General features: G+C 44.9%; 1 long non-coding RNA gene and 1 pseudogene across 1 annotated transcript; one reads left to right on the forward strand and one right to left on the reverse strand.

Annotated features, from left to right (window-relative positions):
* LOC130190991 (RNA-binding protein 34-like) overlaps positions 1-11,133 on the forward strand; it is a 98,955-nt pseudogene that overhangs the window by 47,294 nt on the left and 40,528 nt on the right.
* Positions 1,774-7,433, reverse strand: LOC130191116 (uncharacterized). Its single transcript, XR_008831120.1, has 3 exons — positions 3,833-7,433; positions 2,268-2,314; positions 1,774-1,859 (listed from the first exon to the last, which is right to left on the reverse strand). It is a non-coding gene; the product is annotated as an uncharacterized LOC130191116 (long non-coding RNA).

The following is an 11,133-nucleotide window of genomic DNA, read 5'->3' on the forward strand; positions in this document are numbered from 1 at the left end:
ATGAACATTTTGGCATTAGTTGCATGCCAATAGGACAAAAATGTATTGTGCTATGGTAAAAAAAAGAGTTTGACCTTTCCATGACCTTGACATTGACCTTTGACCCGATTGATCCCAAAATCTAATCAAATGGTCCCCGGATAATAACCAATCATCCCACCAAATTTCATGCGATTCGGTTCAATACTTTTTGAGTTTTGCGAATAAAACGCATACAAATAAATAAATAAATAAATACACGGCGATCAAAACATAACCTTCCGCATTTTCAATGCGAAGGTAATGAACATGATGATTAATCCTGTGAGCATGATTCTTTGGTTAACTGCCCCTGTTTCCTAAGCTCTTCCTGTACCGCCATCCCAGTTATTCCGTGAATATTTAAGTATCTTGCTGCACTTTTTACTATTATTTCAATTTTCTCAGATCTCCCTTTTGCCTGGAATGTGCAGTTCACCACTTCTGCCATGAAAAACACAAAGTTCTCCTTATTTACGGCCATTATGTTCTCATCTCCCCTTTGACTCTTAGTCGATAGTTGTTCACTTGGCTGTTGAGTTCCTTCCTGACTACATCTCCCCCTCTCTCCCCCCTCTTTCCCCCCCTCTCCCCCCCCCTCTCTCCCCCTCCCCCCTCTTTCCCTCTGAGCCCTCTTTGCTGCTTCTGCATACGATATATTCATTTTCACTTCCAGCTGCTGCACTCCCACTGCCTTCTTTCTCACTTCACACCACCAGAGGCCACACTGTGTGCACCTCCGCAATTTGCACATTTGATCTGTCCCAGCCTCACATTTCCCGTAGTCATGTTCCCCTCCACATTCTCCACATCTTTGCTTCCCTTTACACGCTGCCGCAATATGGCCATACTTTTGGCATTTGAAACACCTCAAAGGTGGTGGGACATGTGCTCTTACTCTATACCTTAGATACCCCACCGTAACTGAGTCAGGCAACACCCTTTCTTCAAAATCGAGCAGCACTGACAAACTGTCCACCCTTTCTGCACCTCGTCTTGCCTGCAGACGTTTAATCCCTAGAACTTGAGCCCCTTTAATACTTGCTCTCAGTTCCTCCACGTTCTCTTCCACTGGGATCCCGTATATCACGCCTCTAACAAAGGGCCCATCATTTCACTTCTTCACGCTCTCAACCACTATGTTGCACACTCTTTCCAGCTTCATTGCTTTCCCTCTCTGCCTCTCGTCCTTCACTGGATCAACAATCCGCCATCAGCCAGCACCTTCGCCATCACAATCTCGCCAACTTTCTCCTTCAACCCGCGAGTCGGCGCCACCGGGCTTATTTTGCGAATGTCATTTCCGTCCTTGAATCTCACAATTATTTTGAACCCCTCCTTCTCTGCAATCCTCTCCCTCATCCTCCTGCTTTTCTCTCTCCCGTCCCCACGACTACCAGATCTACTGCTACGACTCCTGGCTCGTTTCTTATTCCCCACTTCAGTCCAGCTGTTATAATCCATATCCTCACTCCCACCCTCTCCATCACCATCGCCTCCCATCCTTAGTCCAGTCACAGGTCAGTGTATGTACACTCCGCTGAAACTAATCCTCCAAACTTTCTGTCGTTTGTCACGCTTCCACGCGTCTGCTTCCCGGCTGAGAAATTCAAATGATCCAAGATCCTCGCGGTCGGTCAGACGCCCCCCCAGGAAGCCCCTCCCCCAGGGGAGAGACTTTAACTCGCTGAGGACCAATGAGAATGCACGCCGCAATCAAACTGAAGGTGCAGCCGGTGTCGGTGCGTGGAGGCGTTACCCTGAGCCAGCAGCTCCTCCCCCAGCTGGATCTCCTCCAGGAAGAACTTCTGCACGGCCTCGGCGTCCTTCAGGTCCGGGAGCTGCAGGACAAACAACGGTCAGCCACGGGAACTCGGGCTCCTCGCTCGGGTCCTTCCGGGTCCCTGAGGTCAGACCTCACAGGAGGTCATCGTCCCGAGAGGAGCTCTGATCTGTGAGCCAGTTGAAGTCCAGCTGCATGCTGGGAGAAACGCTCCTTCAATCCCCATTATCCAATAAGGAGCCAGATAAAAGCAACCGGCTGATCACCGACTGCTGCCTTCAGAATAAAAGCCTAAAAATGATGCTGACTGCTTCTACTCCAAATATAATCATCAGTTACAGAGCATACAGTGAAGATGTTGACATGATGTGATGAAGACTTTGTAGAGAAACCACACAGCTCACTAATCTGCTCCGAGTTGATTGACAGGTGATATCAGGAAGTGATCCAACAGGTGTGAGCTCACCTTCGCCATGCCCGCCGTCTCTTTGGTTGCCTTCTGCTTTCTCCGCCCTGCGACACACACACACACACACACACACACAGTCAGAGTCCAAACTACCAACGTTTTACGACATTAAAAACAAAGACAGTTGAGACACATAAGTCCACTTAGAAGACAAACTTTGTTTTCTTTCTAATGTTTTTAACTATTCCTTTAAAGCAGTGGCTCTCAAACTGTTTCTGTGGCGCCCGACCTTGAAGAAAGATGTTCATGCCCCACCGCCCAACAAAATGGTCTCTGCTGACTTTTTAGTGAAAAAAACGTTTTGTGATGACTCCATCTGTGCCTTTTCAAATAACAGAATAAATAAAATTGCAATTACATTCAAGTAAACCAAATGTGCAATCACTTTGTTAGAACAATGCAAATAAAGTTATAGACCCAATATACTCTCTGTTCATCCTCAATGTTGAGCTTTTGTTTTGAAGGGCAACAGCAGAGAAGCCATCTCAGGGAGATCGGCTTTTGGCAAAACGCCAAGCATGTACCTGAAGGTTCAGGCATTTCAACATATATTTATTTACGACTACGTTTTATGTCGTTGTACTTTGAACTTGTGTATCATGTGAAGTTCTCATGAAGCTCTTTCTGCATTTCCTCCTGCCGGTCTTTCATAAGAGCTGCAGATAAGAGTGAATAAGAAGTCCTCATGATGTCAGCAGTGTTGGAATAAATGTTAAATATTCAACTACAAAGTAGAAAAGCATGTTTGATACTTGTTTTGAATCATACTGGGATGTTTGCAGAAATTGATTGGATGGCCCTACCCCAAAAATATTTCACCTGCCGCCACTGGCAGACGACTTTGAGAGTCACAGGGAGGTGAAGGTGAGGTTTACACCCACAGAGCTGCAGGTAAGAGGCGGAGCCACCCTGAAGAGGAGAGCTGCTGCGTCACACTCAGGAAACGAGAGTTAACTTCAGAGTCAGAAACACTGCAGTCGAGACGAGTCTCTGCTTTTCTCTCAGAGACGATTCAAAGTGACGTCTTCAGGTTTTTCTCAACAACTCAACAGAGTCTCTTCCAAACACTGGTGAGTACATCTGATCATATTCACACCTGTGATCACCAGGATTAACACAACACTTTAGCTTTACTCGGGCAGGAAGTTCCTCTCTTATCACTTCATACCTGATGAATTATTAACAATATAACTGTGGCTGTCTGTCCACAGTCCCACGACACAGAAACTCACTTTAACTGCTTTAAACTGTCTCAGGAGGACTTTAGTAACTTTGACATCTGTTTTTATTCAAGATAGTCGGAAAAGAAGTGTTTTTAGTTTCCGTCTGAAAGTTTTAGAGACTCTCTGCTTTCCTGATGTCATTGGGAAGTGACAGAGTCACGAGTCGATTGGTTGTTGTGAACGTGTTGGGGTGTGAGGCTTGACCAAGTCCTGGATGTAGACGGGGCCCGATCCGTTCGCAACTCGGTACACAAGTACCAATGTTTTGAAGTGGATACGGGAAGCCACTGGTAACCAGTGAAGGGAGGCGAGTAGTGTGGGTGAATTTAGGTTAAATACCAGTCGAGCTGCTGCGTTCTGGATGAGCTGCAGAGGTCGGATGGCACTAGCAGGTAGACCTGCCAGGAGGGAGTTAGTAGTCCAGGTGTGAGATGATCAGAACCTGGACCAGAACCTGTGCCTCCTCCTGAGTGAGCAGAGGTTGATTCTCCTGATGTTGAGCAGCATGGACCTACAGGAACGTGTTGCAGGTGTAATGTCGGCAGTCAGGGAGAGTTGACTGTCGAGTGTCACACCAGGTTCCTGCAGTCGAGGTCGGTGGCAACAGAGATGAGAGAGGGCGAGTGCAATCACTGGCACCGACAACTCAGTGGCAAGTGTTGTGGCAAAATGAAGAGCAGAGAGACAATGATTTGATGTAGCAACCCAGCGGGACTGTATTCATGAGCACAAGGCAACATCCAACAAGTGAACAAGTCCGTCTTTCTAGAATATTTAGCACATATTTGTAGTGTAAATGTAACCCTCCCATCAGACCTTTTAACCAATCACATCAATTATCTGAAGAGCCGGGCACATGATTTACTCCGGTTGGATCAAGGTGACAGTGACCCGACCGCACTAGATAACAAGGGATCGTAGTCCGCATTCAGGAGAACATCTGTTACATAACGTGTCATAGCAAGGTACATCATTATTTATGATGGCTAACTCTAAGGAGTTCAACCAAGGTTATATGATTTCCCCCAACATATCCCCCCTCTGGGGGTCTCTGGACCCCCATCCTAATTTCATATAACATTGGTCTGATAGGACATGTAACCCAAAGTATTGATCTCTTACAGCATGATAACAACGTAGTGGTTATACACTCTTTTCAGAATTCATGACTGAGTGGTTATGTAAATTATATATACTTGATTATATAAGAATACATAACATTTTAATTTAACAAGATCATTTCAAATACATGATGCAATATTACAGGTTCACTTTTCATATAAGGACGAAAAAACCCATAGGTTGCTGTTACAGGAAAAACGTCCTTATGGTCGTGTCCCGCCAAGCGACCACCGCTCTGGCATGAAGTGAACCTGTTCTTCAGACAAACATGCATTTAACTGATTCATCACACATTGTAGTTTCTGCTAATTATTTAACCCTATACCTGTACTTATTAGATGCACAGTTTATAATACACCTCAATTCAACATGTGTTTTTGCTAAAACACTAGTACATTTGCGATGGGAATCATTTGATTAATACATGCATTTTATCGTAACATACTCTTATTTGTTATAAATTTCTCGCTTCGTCCTTCTGGAAAGATAATCCAACATGTGACGTGGTGATCTTGGACTTGTTCTTCTTTCAACAACCTTCAGGTTGTCGTCTTGGCTGACATGCCTTCTAGTCCCGTTTCCTCCATGTAGTCTGAGTCCTTCAGTTAGTCCGAAATGGGAAACGGGTTCGGTCGTCCAATCACCATTTGAGCAAACTGGGCCTTTGTCCCTCGATCGATCGTCATCATGTTCATCATCTGAGCCAGTTGGAGGTCGTAACACCGTCTGTTTGTCCATCGTTCTCCGACACTGCCTCCTCAGGATGGGTACGATGCAACATGCCAATAGAAAAGCTACAATTAGGACTATCAATGCGTTAATGCCCGTATTTACCAATACAGACCCCCATTCTCCAAACATTTGGTCTAACCAATCCCATAACCACCCCCCCTTGCCAGCATTTCTAAGTGTAAGCTTTGACAATGCTGGCATAGGTCCTGGTCTATCATGGGTTTGAATAGATGTGGTTGCATCGTACTCAACTTGATTCATGGCTCCTGGCTTCTCTCCAAGATGGATGAAGGGTCATCATCTGGCTGCTGTCCTGCCTGCTCTCTGATGTCGTCTCAGGTTCCACCATCGTCGGTCTCTCCTTCCCCATGCTCCCCGTCAACGTCCATATCAGGAAGCTCATTAGTTTTAACACATGTTCCAGGCTCACCTGGTCGGTCATTGTCCTCTGCTTTCAACAGTCCTTGGTTTTGTCCTTCGTGCAAAGACTCAAGTGAGACCACGTTGTACTTCCTTCCACCTGGACCGCTGTTGGCGTTGCTCGCACCGCTCTGGAGGGACCTTCCAGTCTTGGCTCGTGCCACTGTCGCCGGAAGATCTTGATGTACCCCTGGTACCACTGGTTTCTCAGGTTTCTGGTCGGACCTCGGTTCCTTTCCCTTCTCCTGGAGATAGATAGATCTATGTATGGCAGTTAGTTGCTCCATATAGTCGTTTAGCTCCAGCTGCAGCTTCTCAAGTGGGGTTCCCTTGTAGGGCCCCCTGAGTTGAGGTGCTGGCATCGGTGTGCCTGTTAACATGTCATGCGGTGTTAAATGCGTCTGAACTAACTCCCCTCTCTGCTCTCTCTTACTTGCTTATTCTTTCTATAAATTCAACTAACCCGTCTCTTCCATTCTTTCCTAACTCCCCTTTATGCTCTCTCTTCTCGTCCCCTCTGACTTGCTTTGTCTTTCTATTTATCTATTAATTCCACTAACCCGTCTCTTACACTCCTTCCTAACTCCCTGACCTTCAACCTTAAACAAGTACATTGTTTTTAGTTCTACCTCTCTTCTTTACACGTTCCACTGGTGTCGCACTCATTTCCCCCCTCTATTTTATTTTATAAAGCCCAAGCAGGTTATTTCTCATTAATCATCGTTTAGATTATGCTCACTGCTGCATTCTTAAAATAATTCAAAAAATAAATATAAAATAAAATAAAATAATAATAACAAAAACAAATTGTAAAACAAAGCTATTAGTTCATAATTATCCAAAGCCAATAGTTAGTAATCATGCAAAGCCAATAGTTTGTATTATGCAAAGCCAATAGTTTATAATAATGCATAGCCACTAGTTAGTAATCATGCAAAGCCACCCTGGTGTATTTGTCAGCAGTCAGTTTTTTATTCAGGTCTGTGTTTTTATCTTCTCCTAATGTCAGACTTTGACTATGTGTTGTCTTTACCTTTAATTGCTTATACTTAAGTCTAAGGCTTGGGCTCCAATATGTTGTGGCAAAATGAAGAGCAGAGAGACAATGATTTGATGTAGCAACCCAGCGGGACTGTATTAATGAGCACAAGGCAACATCCAACAAGTGAACAAGTCCGTCTTTCTAGAATATTTAGCACATATTTGTAGTGTAAATGTAACCCTCCCATCAGACCTTCTAACCAATCACATCAATTATTTGAAGAGCCGGCACATGATTTACTCCGGTTGGATCAAGGTGACAGTGACCCGACCGCACTAGATAACAAGGGATCGTAGTCCGCATTCAGGAGAACATGTTACATAACGTGTCATAGCAAGGTACATCATTATTTATGCTGGCTAACTCTAAGGAGTTCAACCAAGGTTATATGATTTTCCCCAACACAAGTCTGTGGCAAGTGCCGCTCGGTGCCAGTACTCAGCGACAACTCAGCGGCGTGTTTGCGACGAGTCGCCGGCAGCAACACTCAAGTGGCAGGACAGCAGCAAGCGAACGACACTCGCCGAGAAGCTGTGGGCGGAACAACCATTGTTGTTACGACAGATCAGCTGCCGTTAATCAGTTTCATGATCATAGAATGGAGAAGCTGCGGGTTTTTTCTTTTGTCATTGCCTAAGTGTACAAATAGATAGATAATGTATTTTTTTAGACTTACTTGCAATCCAATCCAATCCAATCCAATTTATTTATATAGCACATATTAAAAACAGAGGGTTTAACGAAGTGCTTCACAGTAAGCATAGCATAATAATAAAATATAATATTACAGTAGTAGATAAAAGGCATACAAACAAAATAGAGAGAAATCAATACAAAACATAGCTCAAACTGACTCGAAAGCGAGGGAAAAGAGGTGGGTCTTCAGGCGGGACTTAAAGGTTTGGAGGGTGGGCGACAATTTGACCTGGGGGGGCAGGTCGTTCCAGAGCCTGGGGGCTACTGCTGAGAAGGCCCGGTCTCCTCTGGTAATTTTCTTAGTTTTAGGGACTACTAGGAGGAGCTGGTCAGCCGATCTCAGACCCCTTGAGGGGGTGTACACCTGTATGAGGTCAGAGATGTACTGAGTGGCCAGCCCATTAAGCGCTTTAAAAACAAACAATAAAATCTTAAAATGAACTCTAAAGTGGACAGGAAGCCAATGGAGGGAAAACAGGACTGGGGTGATGTGATCGTACTTGGGTTCCTGTAAGAACCGAGCCGCAGCGTTTTGCACACGCTGCAGGCGGCCAGCTAAGTCTTGTTTAAGCCGGCATGAAGTGCATTACAGTAATCTAAACGCAGAAACAAATGCATGAATTACACGCTCAAAATCAGAAGCGGATAAAACCGGTTTAATTTTGGACAGCAGCCTCAGGTGATAAAAACTGGACTTAACCACAGAGTTTATCTGTTTATCTAATTTAAAAGCACTGTCGATTTTAACGCCCAGATTAGAGACCATGGGTTTTGCATACTGTTGCAGGGAACCCAGGTCAATGGAGGGGACATCGCCATTTGGTCCAAACACAATTACCTCCGTTTTACTCTCATATGCAATACGATATTGCTGAACAATACTGCTGTACTATATTGAATATTGTTTTGCTACTACTACGTTTCACTTCATAATATATAACACTTATATACCATGATATGTAAAATGTACCCGCCTTTCTTTAATAAAAAAAATATATATAATTATTTTTTTTACCATGTCAAACTGTTATACCTCCATGAAATTCTCCTTTGAGGAGATGCCACTGTTAGTCTAAAGTTTAAGCACTGGCACTCAGTGGCACTTGCCAGCAGATGCCGCAGCTGGTCAAAAAGTGCCACTACTAGTTAAAAAGTGCCACAGCTAGTCAAAAAGTGCCACTACTAGTCAAAGAGTGCCACAGTTAGTCAAAAAGTGCCACTACGAGTCAAAAAGTGCCAGCAGACGGAGGGTCGGCCAGGCGCGTCTGCGGCATGTCTGCGCAGTGACGAGTCTGCGACGACTCAGTGACAAGCTCCATTAAAGTGCCCGGACAGCGGAAGAAATCATTTTCATGATCACAGAATGGAGGAGCTGCGGTTTAGCTAGATAGATAGCTGAAATAGCTAGCTAGATACCAGAGCTACCAACTCTCACGGTTTCGCCGTGTGACACACGCGTTTGGATGTTTTCACGCTCTCACGCCACACAACCAATTTCTCACGGCAAAAGAAATTCTGATTTTGGGCCGAGACGTGTTGGTTCCTTTTCAAACTCCGCGACGATAGATGGCGCTAAGGAGCGCATCTATAAACCTGTGCGCTGCATAGACATCCTATTTACCCCAAAGAGTCCCGGAGTCAGCAACAGAAGAAGATTTTAAAACCGACACGAGCAGAGACTACGGTGTGTTAATGCAGGGCTCTCAAGTGTCACGCATTGAGCGTGACAGTCACGCATTTCGGTCTTACGTCACGCACTCCCGCCACACATCGTATTTCTCACGCTGAAAAAACTCTCAGTTATTTAATGTTTTAATGTGCCGCAGCACGCAAACATGAGCTGCCCTCACCGTGGAGGAATCAAGCGCTCCCCTGGAGTTCTGCTGTGAAAAAAAAGAAATGGGCTACACCAGCGATTCCCAAACTGTGGGCCGCGAAGGTACTGCAGGTGGGCCGCGAGAGGTCATTTACAATAAATAAATAAAATGTTTTTAATTTTCAATTTTGAAAAGTTTGAAATCAATATAAAAATATTTATGATTTAAATTACGTGTTAGTCTTTTATCTGACCTATTTTTCTGACCGCCAAACAAAACAATGTCAAATGGGGCGCCCTCTTGTAGTATTAGTTTATGTTTTGATCAGAGTTGTGATCAGCGCCGCCAGCCCATAGCGCACTCTGCACTGCGTAGGGCACCACGTCCTGAGGGGGCTCCACAAAATAGGCAACTAAAAAAATCCTCATAGTTATAATAATTATAATGCCGCTATTATTTCAGTCTAGAAATATTAGGCGCCTTTTAGGCATGTATATCATAAAACAGGCAGAACAAGAGAGATGTTTAATCGCTCAGCACCCCCCCGTTAACACTTCTCGGGTCGCATCGCTCTGCCGTGATGCGCGCCGACACATCCGGCACACAGCAGGGTTTTTCCTGGGTCAAAATGGGTCTTCGGTGCTCCCAAAAAATGTGTTGTTCTATTTTGTTCTATTTTGATCTATTCATGCACGTCGGGCTGTTGAGTGAGTGATCAGCAGCTGGCCGCTTAGACGAGTCGCGCACCTCACAGTTGCGTATTGATCAGACAAGAAGACACGCTTATTAACTCCAGTGTTTCCAAAAATTTCCAAACAGCTCTTTGAACAAGTAAGATGTATTATAAAGAATTTAACATAAAGACAGGACATTTGTGCAATAGAATTAGTCATGTTTTTGTAAATGAGAGTAGAGTTATTAAAAAACATTTTAATTATTTAAGGTAGCAAAGATGCCTCGTAAAAGAGCTTTGCCAGGCCAGAATGCAGGGTACAACATGGGTACAACATGGGGACAACATGGGGACAACATGGGTACAACATGGGGACAACATGGGAACAACATGGGGACAACATGGGTACAACATGGGGACAACATGGGGACAACATGGGTACAACATGGGGACAACATGGGTACAACATGGGGACAACATGGGTACAACATGGGTACAACATGGGTACAACATGGGGACAACATGGGAACAACATGGGGACAACATGGGTACAACATGGGGACAACATGGGGACAACATGGGTACAACATGGGGACAACATGGGGACAACATGGGTACAACATGGGGACAACATGGGTACAACATGGGTACAACATGGGGACAACATGGGGACAACATGGGTACAACATGGGGACAACATGGGTACAACATGGGGACAACATGGGGACAACATGGGGACAACATGGGTACAACATGGGTACAACATGGGGACAACATGGGGACAACATGGGTCCAACATGGGGACAACATGGGTACAACATGGGGACAACATTGGGACAACATGGGCCCAACATGGGGACAACATGGGTACAACATGGGGACAACATGTGGACAACATGGGTACAACATGGGGACAACATGGGTACAACATGGGGACAACATGGGGACAACATGGGTACAACATGGGGACAACATGGGGACAACATGAAGACAACATGAGGACAACATGAGGACAACATGAAGACAACATGAAGACAACATGAGGACAACATGAGGACAACATGAAGACAACATGAGGACAACATGAAGACAACATGAGGACAACATGAGGACAACATGAAGACAACATGAGGACAAC

Source organism: Pseudoliparis swirei, unplaced genomic scaffold, assembly GCF_029220125.1.
Source record: "Pseudoliparis swirei isolate HS2019 ecotype Mariana Trench unplaced genomic scaffold, NWPU_hadal_v1 hadal_26, whole genome shotgun sequence".
NCBI lineage: Eukaryota > Metazoa > Chordata > Actinopteri > Perciformes > Liparidae > Pseudoliparis > Pseudoliparis swirei.